Source organism: Agelaius tricolor, unplaced genomic scaffold (genome assembly GCF_023055355.1).
Source record: "Agelaius tricolor isolate 1412-34295 unplaced genomic scaffold, bAgeTri1.0.p SCAF_1, whole genome shotgun sequence".
NCBI classification, from domain to species: Eukaryota; Metazoa; Chordata; class Aves; order Passeriformes; family Icteridae; genus Agelaius; species Agelaius tricolor.
In genome coordinates, this window is record NW_027269261.1 from 32,285,513 (window position 1) to 32,307,128 (window position 21,616).

At 37.9% G+C, this 21,616-nt stretch overlaps 1 protein-coding gene across 1 annotated transcript in view; it reads right to left on the reverse strand.

The window, feature by feature from the left end:
- PLD5 (phospholipase D family member 5) overlaps window positions 1–21,616 on the reverse strand; it is a 176,509-nt gene that overhangs the window by 142,987 nt on the left and 11,906 nt on the right. The gene's annotated exons all lie outside the window — the stretch shown is intronic.

A 21,616-nucleotide genomic window follows, 5' to 3' on the forward strand; every position in this document is an offset into this window, starting at 1 on the left:
TTGGGGCTCACAATAAAGGGGTTTTAAAGAAAGGATTATCAAAAGGCTATGGAAACTACCTTGGAAATGCTCTCAAGAAGAAAGCATATTATTGTACTAAGAGAGCATAAGACTGAGCCTGAAATTTTAATGAAAAATGAAAGAGGATGGAGTGATGCTTCTGTGACAACTGAGAATTTATAAAGGTCTAGAAAAGTGAGGAACATGTTCTGTGCAAGGAGGGAAAATAAATTCAGAAGAGATGCCTGTGGGTTTTTTCTATTCTGTTTGCAAAAGGAAACAATAATGATTTTCATTGAATCTGAAACAATAATGATTTTCACTGAATCTGAATGGGTATGAAAGTGCAGGATTGACCTGAAGAATGCAAGGAAAAGGATGCTGGACTAATTGGCAAGCCTGTTTAATAGGGAAGAAGAGCTGGATGGAATATTCAAATGTCTGTTGAAACAGCAATGACCTTACTTTAAGAAATTACATTAAAAAGTAAGATTTAATCAATAACACTGACAGTGTCATTTCTGAACTTAGAGAAAGAACAAAGTAATAAATGACATGTGTTATGAACACCCTGGCAAGATTAGGTTGTTTTCTAGAGTGACAAGGAAGCAGCAGGAGGGGAGTCTGCAGGAGGCCTGTTTTAGCCATGTTGAGCTGTTGACATCTAGCTGAACAGCCACAAGAAGCTCTCTTTACTTCAGACCCTTCTTCTTCAGCCAGAGCTACAAAAATTCATTTGCAAGGCATCATGGCAAAGATGAATTTGACTTGTATTTACAGATGAGCTTGTCTGATGCAAATAAAAGGATCACAGCTCAATCCCTAAGAAAAATAGCAAGATGAAGTGGAAAGAGGTACTGAAAGGCTGATTAAGAAGATAGAAGGGTAAAAAAACAAGCCAACCAGGTTCTATGTAACCAAGAGAGACACAATTTCAGGCAGAAAAAACGGCAGGAGTATGCAAGATAGCTTACAGGACAAAGAAAATCAGTAGACAGCCCTAGTTCATTGTTTGACCAGAAAGCTGTCGACACATACCTTGTCATGAGCAACATCAGCAGCATGGAAGGAGCAGAAGATGCACAGATTGGTCAGTGCCCAGTGCCACACCAGAACCTGGCCAGTGTCCATAAACAATTCACTGAGACCCAACAGAGAATTCTGTGAAACAATTCAGTTGCAATCAATCTGGCTACAGAGGTATTGCTCTTTTTAGATGTAAAAACTTTTCCATCAGAAAGTTTTCAGACATCTTACTAGTCTACACAAACCTTTCCTGAAATCCGTGAAATTTATGAAACCCTTATGATCACAAAGATATCTGCTGGGTAGTGATCAGATGCCAAATATGAAGATATACATGCAGTCAAGTTGTGCCCCTGCATGTTTCTACACAAAATGTGTATGGGACGGGGTAGCATGGCCCTATGCATACACACAAACAATCTTCAACTCTGCCTTTCAGTCAATGAAGCCAGAATAATTCAATTTTTTATGAAAAGTAATGTAATTATTGAATGAATACAAATTTCAAAATGAATTCTGTCACAGTCTTCTCACAATTAAAACATGTGCCTCCCAAATTCAAGCACAAATATCGCCTCCTAAATTCAACTAAAGATATTTCTTTACAGAAAAAATGTTATCATGAACCTATAGAGGCAGAAAAAACAATTCACGTTGATTAACTTACTTCAGCATTCAAAACTGCTTCAAAACAAAGCTACCTTTTCCATTTACTTTGAACTCCTTCTAACACAGGAAAAAAGTGACCACCAAGGGACAGAGTTATGTACTGATATAACTGCTAAAGTTTAAATGTGAACTCCAACTTCTACATCTACAAGCCTTAAAGACAAATTTTTTTTCTCCCTTCAATTCTTGAAGAATCCACAAGCAACGGGAACTTAAATCTTCTAGACAGGTCCAGAATTTCTCCTTTTTATGAGGAAACCAATTCCTTCCCAAATTTGAGTTAAAATCTGTAATTTAATCCTTGCTGACTGGTTACAACCCTATTGCCAGACTTTACCCCTCTCAGCATATTAACTGCCAACATGAGCCCCTTGCTTCAGAGGCTATTTCAAAAATAAAAATAAAGCTCTGAAAGGTATCTGATACATTCTTTAGGCCCCTGTAGAAATGTAGTTAGCAGGCTGCATAATTTAAACACTTATTTAGACGACATAAAGATGCCCTTGAATACTCTAAATTATCATGGAATGGATAATGAAGCCATAAAAACTTAAATTGGATTAGAAGTAATCTATCTTTTGTGATGAAAATTGGTGAGATATGACAACATAAGTTATTTCACAAGTGCTCTTTGCAACATGTAACCATTCAGACTAGACCCCTCAATCTGCAACAACTGAATGGTTGTACTAACTGGTACCAAACATAAAGCAACTGATCAAAGAACTGAATTTTTGCCCTGACAGAATTTCTTTTATTTTGGCATTTGATTGTTGACTGGAGAGAAGAATTTTAAAAAAATTTGGTTTTCATTAAATGAAAAATCCTAATAAATTAAAATAAAGAATTGTTGAGTTGTTTCGGGTTTGCCTGAGATGTCACAAAGCCTCAGGGACACGCAATTATGGCTCTCTTGGGGCACTCTGTAAGTCTGACCAAATTGTCCCTAGAGTTATGAAGCATCTTCTCTCTCCATAAGTTGTAAAAAAAAATTGAAGTATCTATAAACAATTTGCTGTAAATAGATAAAAATAAACCACAGCTTGATAAGTGATAAGACAAAAACATGCATTATTTGGCATTACAGAATGAAGACAAACAAGATTATATATGTCTGCAGGAATTCTAAAAGTCAGCAAAACAAAACAGACAAAACTTCAAAGGCACCTAGACAAAGTATGAAATTTATCAATAACATACTTTGATTTTTTTTTTCTGTGAAGAAATATGTCCAAAGTGCACTCTGAGTGTAAATTGGTAAGATGCTGTAATTCTATGGGCTGAAAAAAGTCAACCGAACACAAAAATTCCCCATGCCTCCAATAATCTAACTAGAACAGGAACTCCAAAACCAAATTACACAACTATAAATACCAGTATCAACTCTTCATTGTTCATCAGTTTCATCAGCAACATGGAAAAGCAACAGGATTTGCAGGAAAAAAATAAGTTGTAGGAAAGAAAGAGAGAGAAAGCAGAAAGATGGAAGAGAGCTGGCAGAGGCAGGGTATGGTGCAGAGAGGGGCAGAACTTCACAGTATCTCAGTCTGGTCCATCTTCAACACTTGGTGAATCTACAAATAAATAGCTAGCTCAAAAAAACAACCAACAAAACTGAAAATCAAAGACTGATATCCCCACCTAGTCTGTTACTCTTCCACAAACACAGCAGTATTTCACCTTGCAAGAAGCTTTACCAAAATCTCAGATATAAGTTACATCCTGAAATCACTCACTCACAATTCATATATTAATATCCATGCAACTTTCCAGTGGTAAAATCCTATTCTTCAAGAGGACTTATAAAAGCACAGCCTCAAATACTTCAAATACTGTTCTGAAGCAGAAGAAAGATTAAGATGTTCTACTGGCCTTGCAGAAAAGAAAACTTTTATGCAAAATTCTGCTTGTAGAGGTTTGGACCTCACGCAGCAAGAATACATTCAGATCTTAGGAAATTGGTACAGCATCTACAAAAGAGAAGAGGCTCCTTACCAATTCAACTCTGCTCAAGCAGTAACCAAAGATTAAAACATGGCCCTGGATGTTTAACATTACCCAGCCCTAAATTGATGTGCCAGCTCACAGATTGTAACTGGAGCAGGTGGCAGCTACTTAAATGGGCAGTATCAATACACAGAGGATGATGGGCTGTCATTGCCATCAGGCACAAACATTGCTTACATGTTTCAAAGAAATATTTTCCCTTTATTTTTGGGGTGCTGAAGGTGTGAGTTAAAAGTAAGAACAGTTGCAAAATAAAGTCCATTGCATTAAAAAAAATGAAGACAAAAAAAAAAAAAGAAATAGAAAGCCTCCTCATCTATCTGATGCTGTTGAAAAAACATATGAGTGCTGCCTCCCAGAGTCCAGCTGCCTGGAACAAGTCTTTCTATTTTTACAGTGATTCAGTGGCCAAGAAAATCTCCAAGGGCTGAGAAACAATAATTATATTCTCTTTCTGCCACTGTTCTGAGGGGGTCATACCACCCCAGCTCAGGTTTCCAATAGATTTGGGCATGTGTATTGCCTAAACAGCAGAGACAGGTATCAGCTTCAAAACAGATCTGAATTCATCTCTCTCTCATATGCACATGAATCCCTGCCCTCAAAATCTCATAAAGGAAAACAGAGTTAATAGACCCTCTCTCTGCACAGAGACTCGGTCTCCCACCACTCCTCCACGTGGAGCAGCCAGGTGGGTGACAAGAGCCACTTCACTCCAGGGAGACGCTGGGGAAGACGGGGCACAGAGGAGATGCAGAGCTGCTCTGAGAGGGTGGGCAGCTTCCACTTCCTGACATCAGTGTCAACAGAGGCGATGCTACTGTCTCTCTGCAGGCTGCAGCCAAACTACTCACAGCAGCACAGCATTTCTTGATCTAACCACTGAAATTAGCACACACTGTAATCATATTTTAAAGCCAAAAGCAGATGTTGAAGGAGCTCCATTTAAAGAAGTTTATGGTATTTTGAGCACTAATCAGAGATCACTATTTTGCAAGTTTGCAGCAATCCTTCCATCACAAAGTAGCTCAAGAGACATTTCTACCAAAAAAGCCAAGTACAAAGAGCATGATCCTATTATTTTAGGTAAAAGGAAATAAAAAATTGCTTTATTTTCATCATTAGTGAAGATCAGACACACCTTTAAATACTGAGAGTACAATCAGCGTAACTCAGCAAACAATTTGTTTCGGTCACTGAGAAATGGGGTTGCCAGGACAGCACTTCCTTTACAAACTTCTAAGGCCGCAGGAGCCCGTGTCCGAATTCCAGGTGGGAAGCACAGGAACGGTCGCGGTCGCGGTCGCCTCGGCCCGCGGCCACCAGGGGGCGGTGCAGCACCGCGGGCGCTGCCGGCGGCGGGCGGGGAGAGCGCGGGGCCGCCGCGGTACCGGCGGCACCGGTACCGGGATTATCGCCACTAGCCGGGGCAAGAACGGTCCCACACAGGCTGCCGCGAGTGCTTAATAAGGCAGCCTTTTTATGGAAAGTGCCTACGTAACGCAGACACTAAAAATAGCCAATTAGTATTTGGCCTCCCGTGTAACAACATTAGCTGTGTTGATGTAATTACCTTTTGTTTCCATGTGAAATTACACTTAATATGATTTTACTGAATCATAAAAGACATTTCATTCTGCTGCAATATTCTCCTAATGCCAGTCTCAAACTTTGGTAGAAGAGGGATGAAATAGCAGAAAGAGAAAAGGTGCTACCACTAAGTTGAAAACAGTCAAATACAGAAGTGGAGAAAATGGAGCAACCTCCAAGGAGATTTTCAGGGCTTTTTGTGACCTCAGGGTTACTACAGATAAAGGTGACTTATATCTGTTGGACTTCCTGACTATGACATCTCTCCAAAACTGTCCTGAAAAAGCAAATGCCTGACACACATGATAGGAATGGGTGGTTCTGGAAAACCTCAGATGAAATGGGAGGCAGAGCAGAGTACTACTGCGAAGTCATATGGACGAGAAACTGCTCAGAAAGGCACTGGATGTCTAAGGCTCATATTCCTGTGTGACACAGTGCCTGTCAGACATGACAAATCCCAAGCAACAGGGCCAGGAAAGTGCCAAACTATTCCAGTGTAAAAAGCACAGCGACAGATAAAACCTACTTTGAAAAACAACACGTGAGTCTGCACAAGTGGTTCTCAGAAAAGGAACCAATCTTAAAAAAGAAATGAAAAGTATTTGAACAGCACCACCACTTGCTCAGGTACCAGACACTATGAATCAGGTGATGCTGACTTAAACCCACTTCCAAATGAAGAATCATGAGCAAGAAATCAAGCAGGCAAATGACTGCTACAGATTTGTGAAAACTTGAGAAGTGTAGGTGTACACAATATGCATTTCCAGCACAGGCTGAGCAAAAAATGGACCTGCACAGTGCTGGAAGACATATGCAAGCTCAATATCCCCCTTACCTGACAGCATTTTGTGAAAAGACACAGCAAGTGGTCAGACAGCTAAACAGAAACAATCACTGGAAATGACAGATCATTTGAAAAACTGATCATAGTAGTGGATGACAATCTGGCCCACTTGTGCTAAGAATACAAGAAGGAAGAATAGGGAAGAGCTGATTTTAGTGGCAAGGTCTTTGAAAAGATTCTAAAAACTGTGCACAAGCTTCTGAACTAAATTCTTTAACCAAAATATTATCCATATTGCAAAAAGGAGAAAACTGATTTAAAGGATGGACTGCTGGCTTAAAAGATGGAAGAACAGTGATTTACGGCTTTACCCTAAACTAATTAGGGCCAAATACAGTTGAGATCAACAGACTAAATCTTTCACTCATTTGACCAAGCTTGCAACCTGTCCATTTCACACAGGATCACAAGATGGATTATTCTGTGTCCTGAGAAGTAAGAGGCTCCAACCTACAAAATGTAAAGTCAAGAGTCTTACAATAAACTCTGTAAATCTATGGTTTTTAAAACAAAAGAAGTTGCTGAGAAAGAATAGGTTATCTCACTGTGGAGACTGATGCACAGAGCTGCCAGTCCAACAGCCAAGAGCTTTGAAGTACAGACACACACAAATCAGAGTGACCATCTACTTATACACAGATACTCTTGACCTTAACATGCACAAGAGACAGGTGCCTGTGGAGCAACACTGCTCCAACCACAGGTCTGCAAATGGTTTCTGCTTACATAAACTATTGTGGGGAGATGACCCTGGCCAGAAGGTCAACACCCATACTGCTGCTCACTCACTTTCCCCCTCTCTGTGGCACACAGGAGCCAAAACCAAGAACAAAGGAAGGAATCCTGTGGATCAAGTAAAGACAGCTTAACAGGTTAGGGAAAAAGGGGACACACCATCTCCAAAGCAGCAAGTGACTTGAAGTCACTCACTACCTCCCACAAGTGTGGATACCCTTCAACAACCACCATGGAAAACACTCACACACCCCCACATCCTCCTTCTTTTACCCCCAGTTTCCATTGCCAAGTAAGCAGTCATAGCTGTATCCCACCCAAACCTCTTCCACACCTACTTTCCTACTGAATTTGAGGGGAGATGGAGAAACAAAGACCTCTGTGCTGTGCAAGCACTCTTCAGCAACAGCCAATTAGTGCATTATCAACACTGTTTTGGCCATGTATCCAAAACACAGTACCACACAGCACTGTGAAAAAAATTAATTACATCCCAGCTGGACACAGTACAACTATTTTGCAAGAAAGTTGACTGTCAGGACAGGCAACCAGAAAAAGAGAGCGATCTGGATAATTTGGACTTAACACAAGAGAGAATGTTGCAACCTGCCTGAAGCCACCATAGATGGAGTTGGTGTTCAGCTCAAAAGACTCTATGGAGAAATAAATTATTAAATAAGATATAACTTCATACATGAACATTCTCAGTCTTGCTCTTTGTTGCCAAAGCATTGCTTACTTCTCAAGTGAAATGTTTCTAGTGGTTCTCTGGAGTCAGCTGGTAGGATGACATAAGAGCTTCAGTTAGGAAAGAAAAGTGAGACAGAAAAGTGATCAATAAGGTAGCAAAAACCCAAAGCCAAAATCAAGGCTGCTTGACCTCTCTCAACACATCTTCCAGATGTAAAGTGATCACTGCTTGCAAGGCCGTGTTTTTCAGGCTAGCGGGAAGTGACTGGACAGTGGAATATGGCTGAGTAGCAAAGTAAAAAAAAATTTTGCAGTGCAGCAAGAGACAAATAAAGAATATACAAAAACAAGAATATACTGTGCCTGGTGCATACAGTCATTACACTGTACTGGCAGAGGAATAAAGGAATAATATGTATTTATAGTAATTTAAATTAATACCCACATTTTAACAGTGTAGTTGAAATTTAATGTTGGGTGATGAGTAACTTAATGAACTTATTACTGGTCAAACTGAATCAAAGGTACAGCTTAAGTTCATTAATAGCTTAATCATCTAATGATTTTAAGGTATCCAGAGGTAATTGAGGCCTAGGTATTCTTCCTGGTCCAATTCTTTGCTGCCATAGTGCACATATAGTCTCAGTAGTTTTGGCTGTGTTTCACTTGCTGCTATGTTCCAATTGTTAACTCAGCTGAAAAATATGGTGTTGGTGAGATCAAAAGTGACCTGCCAGGAAAAAAAAATAACCTTTGAAAAACTAAGGACTGAGAAATATACAGAGAAAATGCCACACATTGCAAGAGCAATACCACCACTACTTCCAAAGTATTGGAAGATTCTGCCCTGATGACATGCAAAAACTATGACTACTAAATTTAACAGCATCCTAAAGCAGCATCCAGCAGTGCTCTCCATATTACATTTGTTTAACATTGTCTTTTCAGCCTCTACTGGATAAGCTTCAGTGGGAACAGACCCAAATACCTCAAACAAGGGGTTGAAGAACCCACAAGTCAGACATCTGAATAGTAAAAACATGATGGGAAACACATCCACATTCCACCTGGTTGCTGCACACATTGCTTTACAGCAGAGAGAAGCCTATCTCTAAAGGCATCTTCTTGAAAAAAGAACTTCAAAGATCTAATGCTCAGACCTAATTTTAAAATCAATGAAAACCCTCTGTATGATATATATAATACTTCCTATCTTGCTAAGTCTTTTTTGAGCAGGAGAGAGAGGGAAATGTAATAATTTTCATTATTTACAAGAATTACATGTAATGTTTATGTAGCCAACAAAATAAAGCTTCCTGTATATATAAATTTCCTTAAGAGAGTATCAGCCTTTGAATCTGCTATAAATAATTTGACCACTAATTGGAGAAAAAGCCACAGCATGAACACATAGTTTACAGGAACTATTAAAAACCACAAATCAGACTAGTCTGAGTTACAAATTTCTTCCCACAGATCTAAATATTTGAATTTTTCCTTTGCTATGTCTTTACAATTAAACTAACTACATTTGGATTACATTCTGATCTCTTACAATCTGAAGGGAATTGTTGACACCAGTTTTACATTCTATCTCTTTCTCTCAAAACAAGGTAGTTCATTACTTCATGAAAACCAATCACTCAGAAAAGAAAGTTATACTTGGACATACTCCCATTGGAAATCTCTTCTGCCCACTTTCCAGTAGACTGCTTTCAAAACTTTATGGAGCCCTCTGAACACAGGAGAATCTCCAGCTAACTCAGTCCTGATTTAAAAAGAAAACAGAATATATTTCTGTGGAAAAAACCAAGAGATCAAGAGTGACCTGAAAAACCAAAACCATATCCTCCCCAATCCAAGGACCAGAGCTTCAATCCCATTTACTGAAATTGTAAGATATGTTATGCAAATGCAAACCATTCTTTGTTTTCTTGAAGAATTTATTTTTAGCTAAATGATGAGTGTACTTTAATTAGAATTTTATATTGCTTCTGTACTATTTGTGATTGTAGACATAAGTCTGTGCAAGTGCCAGGGCCAGATGAAAAGTGAGGGCAGTTCTTCTTCTTCTTCTTCCAGACACTTGCAATAAAGAAAGACAAGCCCAAAAGTGAAATATAGTGGCTAAGACATTAATCTAGGAGTCAGAGAGCTAATTTAAATCCAAACCAAACAAACTGAGACAAACTGCCATTCTCTGCCTTTATTTCACCTCCTCAGCCTTCCTGACAAGGCCTCTCATGGCATTTGCACAGCATACTGCATAAAAGACCCTAATCTCAGTACAGAATGCTAATCCACATTATACAATATGCTGTTAAAAATATAAAGGTGATCTCCAACTTTCTCTACATGCTTTCAGACAACTCAATTTCTGTGCGATTAGGATACATACATTCATAAATTAAGATTGTCATACAGTGAGCATGGGTCACATGGGTCAAACTACAACTTTGTTGCTATGACCTGTGAAACTAGCCCAAATCTCTGAATGTGTTCAAAAGATAACCCCAGAGCCAAGTTCCTCCATCTTCACTGGAACTGCAAAACTGATGATAGATGTCTACCTTCAAAAACCTTCAAATTATTGTAGAGTTAAATGCAGGTTTACCACTCAGTTTGAACCAAAGCAACTTTTGCAGTTGAATAAAAAAACAGAAAAAAATTTCACAGAACAGGCAGATGCTTCAATGGTAACCTTCACATTTTCCAACCACTGAATACATACTAAATATTATATGAAGCGGCTATCACAGCCTCCTGAGCTAAGGGGCTTTTCTTAACGTGAAGATAAAGTGAATCATCTGAAATTGTTCAGATTCTCCTTCTTTCCAAAATAAAGGTATGGTTTTCGTACTTTTCTGCCTTTATTTGTGACATTATGCTTTGGACATCTACCACAACATGGTCAAATCTGTAGTAATGTAAAAAACTGTCAAACTCTGTGTTACTGCACAGATATCTTTAACAGGCACTAAAAAAAAAATTAAAAAGAAAAAAGTGAAAATGTAGCCTTAAAAACAGGGAAGAATAAGGAAGCCTGTAACCTGAAGTAGTCTGACAGCATTATCAAATGAGACAAGAATGGTTGGTTTTTGTTTTAACTGGCATATGTGCCTGCACAGAGGTGTAAAACAAATCACTAGTCTTCAATGAAAAAATCCCAACAACAAAAGTGAAAAACCACCCCTTCTGTAATAGAAGTTTGATAAGAATGAACATAAAACAGGTATGGTCTGATACACTTTGGAAGAAAAGCATATTTGTTGCAGTCGGTAACCCAAGACAGTCAATCATTCTTTGAATTACTGTACTCATGCATCTTTACCTAGTCTCTACCTTTTTTTACTTAGACAAAAACTACAATTGCTGATTGATAACAATACATTTTTACCAAGCTGCTTTTTCAAATTCCATCTTACTAAAAATGACTGAATGAATCAGTTTTCTGAAAAATTGAATAAACAGAATTATCTCTCTGAAGAATAGGAGTGCAGCCACTACAAAGGTTCTTTCAATACTGCCTGATTTATACCATCTTCCACCTACTGCATCATGACCCCCTACTCTGTAGTAATCCAAACCTATAGGAACTGGAAACACTGAGACTCTAGATGGCAAACAGTGCAGAATGTAAATAGGTTATAAATCACCTGAAGAGCTCAAGGTAGGTGTTAGGCAGGCAGGACAAGTAATCTTGTTATATTTTTAAATTTTATTTTTTAAAATCACAAACTAGTACTTGCTTGCTTTAGCATACAGACTCACAGAAGTGTAAAAATACTTAAAACTATATGCAGTAGCATCATTTGTTTAATGAAATAAAGGTAACATTCATTTTCTAAAAAAAAGGTAATGTAATTATGTCAGGTTTCTGGTTTACAGCCTCACGTAAAACATGGCTTTCTGTTATTATTAAAGTGTTTCTGTGGCTTTCTGTTATTATTAAAGTGTTTTAATAGAGGGGGGAAAGGTATAATTTAGAGAACAGGATTACTCATTCATGTTCAATTAACAAGAAAACAAACCAACAACAAACAAAAGCAAAAAGCACACCACTACCAAAGCCCCAACCCCTAACTGTAATGCAGCACACTTACAAAGAGAAGGACTCCATTTCAAACTATGACAAATTAAAGACCAAGGCAGTGTCTGTGCTGAATATAATCTTAGAAATGAAACACAGCCTAAAGCCCTCAAGACAAGGGCTCCACAGTAATCAGCACTACATAAGCCATCAACATTTCTTCCCACAAATTTTAAAATTGAGAATTTTAAGGCCTTGATCTCAAGTTCATTGGAATTAGCAGAGTTTTCAATGGCGCTGGATCATGTCCTAGAGAAATAAGCAGGCACAGGCAGACTGGAATATAAGACAAGGTAACAGAAAAACACATTAACAGTAAGAATGAGCTTACTTTATTTCCTGAGAAACAATTTGCACACCTGCTTTATTTCAAAATCCTAATACAATTATACTGCAGGCTACATTTGCATTCAAGTTTCTTTGAACTGCAGATCTTCGGCTTATTTCAAGATAAAACAATAAAAGCAAACATAAAAAGTAATAATAAATGTATTATAACCTACAGGGACTTGGTAATTTTGTAAGCAAAGAAGAAAACATCACCATTTTTATATGGACTGTAATGAAAAAGATTAGATACATTAGTCATAACTCTGGTAAAAATGCAAGAATACCAAGTTCTAAATATTTTTTTACAAGAAACCACTATTTTAAATCTTTAACATGATGATTAGGTCTTTACATTGATGACAAAATATAATTTTATCCATCATTTAGTATTACACTTAGTTATAGCTAATGCATTCCAGAGGTATAAGCATGTACTATGTGACTCCCAACCTTCCTTTCAGTCTTGTTTTTTATGATTTACTTAAAAGAGGGACATTATTTCATGGGCATGCTTCCAGCAATCCAATTGGAAAACATACACAACTGTAAAAGTTGACAAAGTATATACATTATCTTATTACACAAATTTTTTTCTTTTCCATTTCTTAGCAAAGCAACCTTTATATTCTCAGAAAATACACCTATTACATGTATTTTTGTTGAGTTTGATCAGCTGTTGCACTGATCTTTTATCAGTGCAACAGCTTAATAGTAAATAATTTTCTGTGCCACACTGTTTGCAAACGTAGCTTACAATTTAATGAAAAAAATGTATTTTATAACATTACAAAGAAATGTAACTAAATATTTTAATAACTATCTCTTAAAGACCACCTGCTGGTTTAAATTCCTCAAATGACTTGAGAAAAAGAAATGAGCTGGCAATTTGTTTCCATTTCACAGATCTGTTCAAGAATAAACATGGTTTGGTGCTTGATCTTTCACAGTCCCCTGCAAGATCCTCACAGGGAATCTGATTAAATATGAGCTGGATGAGCAGAGGGTGAGGACTGAAAAGAGGCTGAAGGGTCAAGCCCAGAGAGTGTTGGTCAATAACAGAGCAGAGAATGCCTCAGCAAGTCTGCAGATGATACAGAACTGGGAGCAGTGGCTGATATGCCTGAGGGCTGTGCTGCCATCCAGAGGAATACTGATAGCCTGGAGGAACCTTAAGAAGTTCAACAAAAGGAACTGCAAATTCCTGTGCCTGAAGAGGGACAACCTCAGCAGTTCCTGTGTCAGTATGTCCTGGGGGCAGTCAGCTGGAAAGCCGATTTGCAGAAGAGGCTCTGGGGATGCTGAGAGACACCAAGATGCCCTTGTGGCCAGCAGGACCAGCAGTCCTGGTCTACATCAGAAGGAGCATTGCTGGCAGGTCAAGAGAGGGGATCTTTCCCCCCTTACTCAGCCCTGGTGAGGCCACAGCTGCAGTGCTGTGTCCAGTCCTGGGCTCCCCAGTACAACAGAAATACTGGAGAGAGTCACGCAAAGAGCCATGAAGAAGACAGTTAAGGGAATTTATCAGTATGTAAAAAGGTCTGAAGAGAAGCAGATGTAAAGACAGTGGACATAGAGCTATCAGTGGTGTCCAGTGACATCTTGCACTGTTTATCCAAGTATTTGGGGATAAACTCTCCCACCTGTGTGAAGCTATGGCCACACAGAGTATGCAAATACTAATAAATGCTATAGAAGTTATTGAAGCGTGTGTGTCCTGCGTGCCTATGCTTTAATAAGTGCACTCCTCAAAGGAGACAGATAAGAAGCACTTTATGTGGGAAATGAAGTGACTGGTAAGTAATATTATGAATTTGTACTAGCAAGGCAAGTTTAATCAAAAAAGTCTAATAACACATGCCTCAAAGTTTCACCCTTCCTGAAAGGAAACAATAGCTAAATCAGTATGCTAGAAGACAAGAAATCTGAACTTGCATAACACATTAAGGCTTTCTGAAGCAGCTGTTATTAAGAATTGTTCATATTAATATTGACTTTCAAAACTAGGACCTAGACTGTCCTTTACCCTAAAGCCAAACAAAAGCCCTTGTTCAGATAAATAAGCCTAAGAAGGAGCTCTAGCAAAATGCTAAAAAGTACTATGATAGCATTTAAGTTTCCACCTGTCAGAACACAATTATATGCTTCAATTTGCTCTTAGCCCCAAGTTCCACAATGCAGTGAGGACACATCTTGTAAATTCAAAAAGTCCCAAGCACATCAGAGCCCTACCTCAAAAGTCAGAAGGCAGGTCTACAAAAATCACCTAGTCCTGTCATTTTGGGAAATATTTTATCTTTTAGATTAGGGTAAGTCAAATTTCACTTTATGAAAGCTAATTGCTTAATGGCTAATGTTGATATCGACATGGAACAAACAAGTAATTGAAGTAATTTGTCCTCAAATATCATTGTGTATTGCAATAGCCTGCCACAGCCATCCATCCAGGTTCCTACTCTGAAAAAAAAAAGAGACCAAAAAGCATACTCTGTGTGAGGCCAAGATAAAGTCAAACACATCTCTAAAGATGGCAAATTGCTTTGCATTTCAAACAACCATCAAAAGGGAGGTTTATGATCAGTTTTTCTCCTGTTCTCACATTCCTGCTCCCTTCTTTTCATCAAATTTGCTCACTCTTCAGCAACATGAATGCTAGATCATTTCACCTATCTGAAAGAAAGTAAGCAATTCTATTTGGCAAGAAAACTAATTAAACTCTCAATAAAAGTCAGCAAGTTGATCATCTTAGCCTCTGGCCACAAGATGACCAGGAGCAACACAAGGAATGTGGCCAACTCCATTTCATTATCAATCTGCAGAGGACACATGCTTAAAACTGCATCTAAAATTTCCAGTGTACCATCTATTCTGGTGAGCTGGTGACTATTCACATGGTTTACAACTTTTCTAGAAGTATCTTTTATCATCTTTACTGGATACATCCCCAGAACCCTTACAGAAAGCTGAGTAATGCTATTAGTCCATTATACATAGAGAGAAACAAGTTGCAGGAAGAGCATGGTACCTTGTCCAAGGTCACAAGAAAAACACAAAACCTGTTTCCACTCTATCTTTAAAAGGAGTAGTCCTGAGATCCTGTCCTGAGATTTTATTCCCTGGCTATGCCCAAAACATTTCTTTACACTAGGCCGACTTCAAGAGACTGAATCTAGAAACTGAATATAAAAGCATAATAAAGTGAAAATTGAATAATACTTTCTCTGCTCATTTCCATCACTCTTTCAAAGACTAGCCATTTTCCTGGAAAATTCAGGGAAGCTAAGCAAAGCTAACTTTGCAACAGAAGAAACTTCTGGCATATGAGGAAACTGGGTCAAAATTTTGATTCTCAAAGAAGTACTTCTATTGTTAGATACTTTTTTCTCTACTACAAAAAGAAGTAGTCACGAATATGTTTTGAAATCTCTCAAGGAAAGTTACAGTCAGCCTAACTGCAGACAGCTTGCCTTGGGAGTAATCCCAGAAAGATAATAGCCAGGTGCACTTAAGAGCAGGTGCAAGGGAGAAATTACACTCACTTCTTTATTAGAGTTGGAAATGGGCAAACATTTCCCACATTCAAAGTGAGGTCAAGCTCAGGAATTGGCCAGACTGAGAGGCCAGACTTTTCATACTTGAAGAGAGAAGACAACAAGTGATGAAGATGATGTGGACATCACCTGGATTTACCAACAGCAAATTGTATTCAGCTAACCTGAATGCCTTCTGTGTGGTATGACTGTGAACTCCGTGGACAAGAGGAAAGCAATCATATTGCATAGCTGGACATTGGCAAGGCTTCTGGCAGTGTCCCATATAATCCTACGAGTATAAAAGGTTGCAGTGGTGTCACAACACCACAGACTCTAGAAGTCACACCAAATTAAATCAGTTAACAAAAACTTTAAAAAAGCTCACAACAGGTACTCTAAGTGGTATATAACTTCTCTTGAGGTCCACAAGAACAAGATATCTGCCACTGCCTCTAGAATATTAAAGAAAATAAACTAGTCTTATGTTTAAGATCCCAAAAGATGAGACAAAAGGAAAAGGCCGGTTTAAAATCCACACCTTCATAGGGGAAAATGCAGCTTCCTAAGACTGTTGAAAAACTTTTTGCAAACAGGTTGGACTTCAAATAATACCTTCCCCTCCCTCTGAAATTAGTCCATTAGGATGCATACATAGTCAGGAATTTAGGATTGAGAGAAAATGAAAGAACTGGTATTATTTTCAAGTTCCCAAAAATCCAATGCTTTTTATCTGCAACCAACAATTAATTTTATTGAAAAGGCAAACTTAGTGAAAGTAATGTAAGAATTGAAACTCTTACTATTGCCATATGTGGCATTGATACTGTATTTGGAGGCAGGTCCAGGTCATAAAACACATTTCCCCATTAGACCTGATGTTCTTATCTGTACTCTTTATATCTTCCTGTCCCACAACATATAGGAGAAGAAGGAAGAAAATAAAAGCTTCCTGATTATCTGAAATATCAACATCAACTCCTGTTTCCCTCATCAAGTGAAAGTGCTTGTGACACACAATAGAAAGGGAGGCATTTCAACTCTCAGAAAGACAATTTTATCACTCAAATGACAAATGGAGACTAGTCATAGCATGTAATGGGTTATTGACATGGAAAAAATCATGACTGAAGTGACTGCATTGTTCTTCCTACATGCTTCAAGTAGAACAACTACCTTGCAGACTATATGGTAGGGAATAACAAAGAAAAACTATTAGTTAATTTCTGTAATCTTTGCTTTAGAGTCCTCAGAAAGGAATTCTACTTTTAATGTAGTTTTTCTTTGCAAAGTGGTATGAAAACTGCTTGAATCTTTACATAAATAAATGGCAACCTGCCTGACATGAAGACCACAGCAAGAAACCAAAAATCCTATATCTCAGAATAAGTATGTTTAAACAAATAAGGTGAGACGATTATGTTTTACCTCTGTTTTCAGGCGACATCCATACATACAAACTTTGGAATGAGTTTTTTTTAGGGTTGAATAAAAACTCACCTCAGAAATGTTTGTGCAAATGTACATTTGGAAAGACTTATGTCTAAAGGGTTCATATGGCCATCTAGAAATTACTCATGTGTCTTCTCTACAAACAGAAAATATAAAAAATAGAGAGCAAGGTGAAGACAGCATCTTTGTGTCCAATCATACACAGCAAATTGCAAATAAATAATTTTAACCAACAGAAAATCCTAAAGAACTTGTCAGATGCATTACGACTTTGATAAAATTAACTCACAATTAGAATGTCCCCAGCTTGTAGAAAGTAAGAGTGACCCCTATTCACTCTAAATATGTAATATTCCCCTTTTTGGTGGTTTCTGTAGCTTCCACATCCCTCACTTAAAGGTGTGCAACAGAAGCTAGTTCAATGAGCCAATGACTCCACATGTCTCAGGAAAATACTAGTGTTCATGATACCAATTACATTGAAAAAAGAAAATCAATCTCTGCATCAACATCTATGTATGTTTTTAGAGCCCTCTATTCCAAGGACTCAATCACAAAAGTTTCTTTTGCTGTTTTTGTCTTGTTGCAATATTTGGCCAGTTTGTATGTGGAGATTCATGATGGAGCTTCATTTCTGGCAGAGACTTCAGGGGAAATCAGCGCGTCTGCCATTGTGAGTATAGCAGAAGAAGAAACAAAACCAAACAGCAAGAAGGAAAAAACACCAACCTACAGAACTCTATTTGTAACTGCTTGCACAAAAGTACTAAGCTAATACAGAATCCAGAACTCACCCTACTGCATAGAAAGATCTGAAAAAACCAGATTTTTGCCCTCTCATCTTGCACGGCAGGTTTTTTCCTCTGATTTGGATACCCAAGTCAAAAGCTTTCAAAGGTTGAGTTGAACAATCATGTTTTCCACTCCAGAATCCTAAAAGAGCTTCCATCTTTCTGTGTACTCCTACAACCAAGTTCTCTGCTCCTCTCAGCAATCTTCCGCCTATGGTTTCCCTTGCTTTCTTCAAGCTTCATTGTTCCTCTCCCTCTCTGCTTGCCCCACCTGCACCTTAAAAGTTTTTCTGGGCCTCATGGCTCAGTTGCTTTCAAAAATCACTCATCTCTCCCTTCACAGCAGAGCAGCCAGGACAACATAACAAGAGAACCTTCCTTCTGCTGCCAATCCACCGTTTTGGTTTTTTTTTAAAGGAAGAAAGCCACACGATGAATAATAAATGTGCAATAAATACAACTAAACAAAGCTAACTGTTACAATATCATGCTCAATAGTTAAAAGTATGCACATATATAGAAATTTAAGTTAATTAGGCAGAGCTAGAACAAGCTACTGTAAAACCAAAGTAACTCACAGAAGAGAGGCCACTACCAGGAGCTTTGCTGTTTTCAGACTACATCTCCATTATCATATCTCAAATTAGACACGCAATTATGATCTTGAATGGTGTTTTGGGAAGCTGTTTCCTTCATGGTGGTAACAATTGAACACCCATCAGTAACTGGTTCCTCATCAAGCTGTTCTACTCAAGTCAGGAGTTCCACACTATGATCCTGAATAAATTAGCCAGATATGTTATCAAAAATTAATAATGCCCAGAAATAAACCAAGAACATCTGATGCCACACAGAATCATTAAGTAAATAAACAAAGCAAAGTAAATTCCCAAAGGTTCTTATAAAACATTTTTAATCTTGCAAATGCTGGAGAAACACACATTTTAAAAACCCAAAATGCAAACAGCTGTTAGGGAGAGACTTTTAGCAAAAAAAATGAAATCATAGAAAGCATTAGCTTAAATACAACAACCAGATTTAGTCCAAACAAGAAGGGATTTTACAGCCTTTCAAAAAAACCATACTCCTCACCCCCCCTTATTTAAGCAATGTATTAAAAAAACCCCAAACAACAAAAATACAACATACAGTGGTAACCTGAGAGCTAAAATGTACAAAAATTTTAAGTACTTCATGTGTGTCTTAGGTACCATAGCCTGTAAATCAGAAGGTACTACTATACAGTGGTACTTCTATAATAAACAAGTATTTCTACATCTGCTACAAATTTCTCACTTGATCAGAGAAAATCCTAATTACTACCTGCACAAACTAACTTGAAAAGATGCACTTTTCTATTGCTGAAAAACAGAAATAAATGTACAATCACTTGAAAAACAGATTCCATATTAACAAGAAACAACTTCTTCATCCCTTTCAAGACACAAAGGTACAATTGCTTGTATTTCTCTGCACATAAAAAATTTTAGAGCCCTTATTTACTTAAAGAAAAGAAAGAATATGCTGTTGGCTGACACGACGAAGTCACGCTGGTGGTGAAAAGTTTTATTGCTCTTCATGTAATCATTGCCTTTTATATTACCAGATCCATAGACCACACTTGCAAGGCTGTCAGCCAACTCACACTCACAACTCAGAAACTTCCATCTTCCTTGCAACTTCAGGGTTTTCAGAAGTGCATATTTGGGATTTATGAGTTTCAATCACTTAAGAACTTCAAAAAGTGTTGCTCTGCCAGAGCCAAAATTATGTATAAACCTTGTAAGAGAAGTGCATTATTGCAAATCCTACATATATTTTGCACAACATATCTTCCCTGGGTTTTTCACACAAGGTGCATTGCAGAACATGGCATGTGATACTAAAACAAGGCTGTGGGTTTGTTAGAGGAGTTTGTGATGACAGAGCAAGAGTATAGAGACAAGAGAATAAAGAAAAATAGTTTAAAAATAAGCACCATGAAAGAATTGATGAGCTGATATCAATAGGAAAAAATTAAAAAACAAGGAAGGGCCTTGGGTAGGTAAACTGAACCTTGGAGAAGTAAAAAGGGGAACAGTTGTGCAACACAGTGTCTTGTAAAAAATGGATATGAGCAACAGTTATTTAAAGACAAACAGAATGCCTGGAAGAGCCCTAGCACAGACACACACTAGAGGAACAAAGTGCACAAACTAAAAAAAAAGTATTTTTTAAAAATTGAAATTTCCAGCAGACTAAGGTCTCAGTTACCTTATGGTAGCAGAAACAAATTGATTTAGGCTGATGTGCATTAAGACCATATACAAAGAGCCAGAGAATACAGTGGGGCACATTCCAGTTTTCCACAGCAGGAGTTTGATGCAGCTAAGCCATGACAAAAAGGCTTAGAGAGAACAATATTGCAGAAAATGGGATAAAGTAACACAGAAGGGGTTAGCTGCCTGCCACAACCCCAATGGGGAATTGAAAGAAAAGTGTGCAGGGACAGTAGCTCACACTGGCAAAGGAAATTGCATTGTTCAAAAGGGTAACATTTTCCAAAACACTTAAGGGTTTTGTTTCATGCTATACATAAAGGAATTGTTATTCAAACAATAAATTGTTTACACTGTAAAAGCCTGAAAACAGCATTTGGTGTATTGATGTATTTTGATGCTCACAACATTCCAAATAAGCACCAATCAGTCCTCAGCATCATAGATTTGGTTCACATTCTACAAATAAGTCACTCAAAAATAGTTTAAAATTGCAAATAATTTCGAAATTGTTTGGGTTTCATTCATCAGTGACCTTTTTATCTGCTTGTTTTTAAATTAATTTTCTAGTCATCTTTTCTTAGAACCATCCCATCCATTGCACTAACCAGGGGAGTTATGTAGTCTTTATTGATGTAATAGGAGTTACTCAAAAGATGCATCTTTTCAAGGATCTAAAAAGGGAAGCAGAATTTAATATACTTCATCCCATATTGTTTTATGCAGCACTTATGCACGTGCATGACTCCAAACAACTCTCTACCTAGTCAACAGCAAAAGTCAGATGTCACACAACATACCGGTTTTCCATGAAAAGATACACAGAGAATTTATACAGTTCAGCAAACACTTTAAACCATGACTGAAGCCACATCTAAATGATGCTACAAGTATCAATATCCTACCCGAATTTAGCACTATGTATCCTGCTGAAAACTGAGAGAAACTAGTTTTCCACAAGGCTTCCAAGATGACAAAAGTAGAAAGCTGCTTTCAGTATTAGAGCTTATAGGACTAAACACATGGCTGCAGGCCTAAGACAACTCTTTAATAAGGAGGAAGAAGTTATGGAATGTACTGATTCAGGGGAAGAAAGAAAACAGTCTGTTCTCTGCCAACCCATTGGCTTGAAACCTTTGTAACACTTTATCCCACAAGGTAATAGCAAATGGGTAGCACAGGGTTACCAATGCACATCAACTTCTATTTGAGAAGACAGAAATCCCCACCCACTGTACTGCAAAGGTTGTTAGAGCTGTTCCAGCCCTAGAGCAAACTGACAGAGCATTAGCTCTAACTTATTTCATTTCACTTATCTTCCCAACCTTTTCTATGCTGGCTATTTTATCACTACCCAGGAAGAGACTAAACAGGCCAATTTCTGTCAGTAGCTGCCAGAAAGCCACAAGAATTTCTAAAAGACCCCATATCACTTGTGTTTCTTTTTAATATTCCAGGAATACAAGCTCATGGGTCTTCTCTAACAAATAACTATGGGGAAATAGCAGAACCTGACACGAGTCCCCATCTTTATTGTAGCCATTCCAATGGATATTCTTCTATTTGTTCATCTAATTAATTTTTCACAAGAGGCAAACAAA